Source organism: Bos grunniens, chromosome 29 (assembly GCF_055505025.1).
Source record: "Bos grunniens cultivar Pamir isolate PY7600 chromosome 29, Bosgru_T2T1.0, whole genome shotgun sequence".
Taxonomy (NCBI): domain Eukaryota; kingdom Metazoa; phylum Chordata; class Mammalia; order Artiodactyla; family Bovidae; genus Bos; species Bos grunniens.
Window position 1 is genome coordinate 4363192 of NC_141193.1, and position 4883 is coordinate 4368074.

The window sequence follows — 4883 nt, forward strand, 5'->3', positions numbered from 1 at the left end:
GGACCACACAGCACCTCTCACACTCCACCCCACCCCTGGCAACCACCATCCTACCCTCTGCTTCTATGTTCCAACTTTCTTTGCTGTCATTCAGTCTCTAAGTCGTGTCTGACTGTTTGCGACCCCATGGACTACAGCACGCCAGGCTCCTCTGTCCTCTACTATCTCCCAGAATTTGTTCAAACTCATGTCCATTGAGTTGGTGATGCCATCCAACCATCTCATCCTCTGTTGTCCCCTTCTCCTCCTGCCCTCCATCTTTCCCAGCATCAGGGTCTTTTCCAAGACTCTTGAAAGTCCCTTGGACTGCAAGGAGATCCAACCAGTCCATCCTAAAGGAGATCAGTCCTGGGTATTCATTGGAAGGACTGATGTTGAAGCTGAAACTCCAATACTTTGGCCACCTGATGAGAAGAGCTGACTCATTGGAAAAGACCCTGATGCTGGGAAAGATTGAGGGCAGGAGGAGAAGGGGACGACAGAGATGAGATGGTTGGATGGCATCACCAACTCAATGGACATGAGTTTGGGTAAACTCTGGGAGTTGGTGATGGACAGGGAGGCCTGGCGTGCTGCGGTCCATGGGGTTGCAAAGAGTCGGACATGACTGAGCCACTGAACTGAACTGAAGCTCCAACACTTTGGCCACTTGATGGGAGGAGCCAACTTACTCAACTTTCTTTAGATTCCACTAGAAGAGAGATTGTGCAGGAAAAAAGATTGTTTCTTATTTGAGAGTTTAAAGTGGTGGCATTTTTTTTGTAGTGGTGGTAAAATACACGTAAAATTTTTATTTTAACCCTTTTTGAACACAGTTCAGTGGCACGAAATACATTTACACTGTTGTGATTTTAGCTCTTACTCTTTGGATCCCCATCATCCTGACAGGTACCCCGTTGTGGGTTGGGTTTTGTTTTGCGTCTTCCTAATGCTTAGTGATGCTAAGCACATTTTCACGAGCCTGTTGGCCATCTGTATTTCTTTGGGAAAATGTCTATTCAGGTCTTTCCCCGCAAGCTGCACAATCTCACTTCTGTGAAATCTAAAGGAAGTTGAACACACAGAAGCGGAGGGTAGGATAGTGGTTGCCAAGGGGTAGGGTGGCGTGTGGGGAGACGGTGACCTGAGGGAATGAACTCAGGCTTACGTGGGATGACTAAATCTGGAGATCCGGTGTGCAGCCTGGGAGCAGTCAACAATGCTGTACTGAATATGGGAAATCTACTGGGAGAGTGGATTTCAGGTGTTCTCACCACAAAGAAGACAGAGAACCATGTGGGAGACAGCGTTAATTCCTCGACTGTCGTAGTCATTTCACTATGTCTGTGTCAGACCATAACGTGCACCATTTTTGTTTCAAAACCTCCGCTAAGTTCCCACTCCTCCCACCCCCAGCCCCCGGCATCCACCCTTCTACTGCACGTCCCTATGAATTTGACTCCCCTGGGGACTTCCCGCAGTGGAGCCAGACACCATTTGTCCTTTCTTGACTGGTTTACTTCACTCAGTAGAATGTCCTCAAGGTTCATCCGCTTTGGTTGGAGCCAGAGTCATCGTCCAAAGGAAACTTGCACGGGCCTCCCAGTGTAACGGTTAGGAAGGAAATCGGGGAGCCTGGAGCCCCTCTCACCCCCACCCCAGGGAGGCCCTGGAGGCTCTTCCACAAAACCCCAGGGCTCCAGGAAGCTGCGGGTGATACCCCCAGATTAATGACCAACTAAGAGGAGCCCCAAGGCCCCTGAGAGAGGCTGGGTGGCCAGGGCCCAGGAAGCAGAGCCGAGGCAGCTGGGCTGTCCCTGCAGGTGACTGAGCAGCTCTGATAAGCCTCCGCAAGGCCGGGCTGGTGGCTGATAACACAGTGGCCTGCCCTGGGGGTCAGGGCACTGACAACTTGCTTTTGGACGGGGGACCGGAGGTGGGGTGATCACATTCCAGGGCTGGGGGATGGGCAGGAAGGGCCTCTGGAGCTTGTTCTTGCCCCGATGTTGGTCTCTGTGTGTGTGTGTGTGTGTGTGTGTGTGTGTGTGTGTGTGTGTGTCTGTGCGCGCGCATGTCTATGTGCCCCAGGTCTCCTCCCTCCCGCATGCGGTGTGCCTCTCAGCCTGCCCCTCCTCTCTGCCCTCCCATCTCAGCCCTGCCCATCCTGAGCTCCTGGAGGGCTCGGGGCCCGGGTGGCTCCCTCCCAGCTGCCCCAGAGCCTGGAGCTCAGAGCTGGGCTCAGGAAAGCTGAACATCCATTCGTTCCTTCTTTGGTTCAACTCATTCACTTGCACTGTGGCTTGTGTTCCTTCTGTGCGTGTTCTAGGCGTGGGATGCGGCAGGGAACAAGGCCCGGGCTGCACCTTCTCTTTGGAGAAAGGATGCCACAAAGGCAGATCCAGAAGTGGATCATCAGTGGGTGAGGACAGAGGAGTGTGAAGAGGGTGCGGAGAGTGGGGATGAGGCTGGCATTGTTCTGGATACACCGTCCTGAGAGGCCTCCCCCGCCCCCAAAGGGAGGCGGCACAGGGACCCCAGGGCAAGTGGGAGGAAGTGTGCTCTGGCTGGGGGCCTGCAGGTGCAAAGCTCCGGGGGCAGCACTGTGAGCGGCGTCCCTGAGGAACAGCGGTAGGTGCCTGGCTGGAGTGGAGTGGGGTGGAGAGCTTCAGGGGGCCTGGGGGACCCTAGCAAGGCCCTCTGCTGTTATTTAGTCCCTAAGTCATGTCTGACTCTTTGCGACCCCGCGGACTGTAGCCTGCCAGGCTTCTCTGTCCTTGGGATTCTCCAGGTAAGAATAATGGAGTAAGTAGCTGTGTCCTCCTCCAGGGGATCTTCCTGACCTAGGGATCCAACCTGTGTCTCCTGCACTGGCAGGCGGGTTCTTTACCACTGAGCCCCCAGGGAAGCCCCTGGATCTGTTCTAATCGAGCAGTTGTTCTAAATGTTTAACAGACTGAGCCAGACTCCTACAGCAGGTCCCCAGGGCTAGATGTTAATCCTGTAGTTCCTGGATCGGGGTAGAGTTGGGGGGCTCCTCCGAGTGCAGCGGGGTGATGACTCCCGGGACATAGGGTTGTATTCCAGCCTTCTGCACCGCCACCCTGAGCCTCAGTGCTGAGGAGGTGTGACCGAAGGCACCTCAGCCTGGGGCTTTTGGGAAGCCAGAGGGTCCTGGGCTTGCTGGCCCGTGACCTGGCTGCTGTCACTTTTTCCCCGCGCCGCTGCCTTATCTGAATAAAGAGCTTTATTCCTTCAGTCATCTTGAAGACAGAGAGTGAAGGAGGGCACCTACGTCTAGAAGGTGCTCAGGCAGTGGGCACTGCCCACCCCCACCCCAGCGTCTCAGCGGGGACAGTGGGAAACTCACCACCCGTCCTTCGGCCCCTAGGACGGGGGGAAGGCCAGCGTTCCCGGAACAAACCCGGGCTCTAGTTATCTATTTATCTATCTACCCAGCCGCACATCTATTTATTTTCAGCTCTAACATCTTCTCATCAGGGAGGCACCGAGGAGGAAAAAAAGTGAAACCGATACGGGGTCCTTTTCAAGTGGGGAGCCGGCTGCCTGTGGCCTCGGGACTGAGGATGCTGTCTGATCTCCGTCCAGGGCGTGGGTGCCCTGGGGCTTCTGCGGAGCATCTTCTGCCATCCCTCCCCACCCCAGGCCAGCCACCTCCATCCTTCGCCACATCAGGGGAAGGCTTCAAAGACACAGCAGCACTCTGCAATTGGAAACACGCATGTTTTGCAAAGTATCAATTTAGCAGTCTGTTCAGTTGGTCAGGCTGTGCAGGCCAGCTGGATGAATTCCTGAGCGGGTATGCTCCGTGTCCTGGACTGTGGTAGGCCGGGGTTCGAATCCTGGGTTTGACACTAACAAGCTCAGAGACCTTGGGCAAGTCTGTGCCCCACACTGGGCCCTGGTTTCTCGTGCAGCTGACAGTCTGTGGAAAACCACCCAGGAGCCACTGGTTGATCTGTTGGCCATTTGGCATGATCAGACTCAATTTCTGTTGTGGCAGATTTCACGTCCTTGCGAAAGACAGACAAAAATAAGTGTAAGATGGTTCCGGTGGAGGGTTCTGCTAAGGAGAGATGTCCCTGGAGCTCTGAGGAGTTAGCCGTGCGGGAGGTCAGTGTCTCAGGCTTCCCAGAGAAACTGGCAATTTAGCTGAGCTCTGGAGGGCTTCCCTGGTGGCTCAGCGGTAAAGAACCCAGCTGCAATGCAGGAGGCCCAGGTTCAATCCCTGGGTTGAGAAGATCCCTGGAAAAGGGAATGGCAACCACTCCAGTATTCTTGTCTGGAGAATGCCATGGACAGAGGAGCCTGGTAGGCTACAGGCCACGGGGTCGCAAAGACTAAGCGACTAACCCAAGCACACTGGAGGATAAACAGGAATGGTCAGATGTGCCAAGGCCCTGAGGCAGGAGGGAGCTGGGAGTGAGGACCTGTGGGTGGGGCTGGAGGAGGCCTGGGGTCCCCTGGAGGGTGTGCGGAGTCAGGGCCTGAGGCATGGGCAGCCAGGGTGGGAAGCTGCTAGGCTGACCCAGTTTCTGGATTTCGCTGAGGCGTCCCCTGCTCTGGACACTGTGTGAATTGGACAGTATGAGGTCCTTTGCAACCAGCTTCTTTCACTCAGCTTCACGTTTAATTACAATTGTTTAAGCAGGTGGGTGATGCACGCAGGGTGCCTCCGGGAAGTGCTGCCTGGAGCAGGGCTTGCGTCCTGGTTTCTCGAGGACCCAGAGCCAAGCTGTTCGTGTGCAGCAGGCAAGCTCGCCCCCGACCTGGGGACCCCGCAACTGCTTGGAGGAAGTTTTCTGACACCCCTGTGCTCTTCCCTCCTGGGGGAATGGAGCCCAGCTCCCTCCTGCGTGTCCCGCAGCCCTTGTCTCCACCCTCCG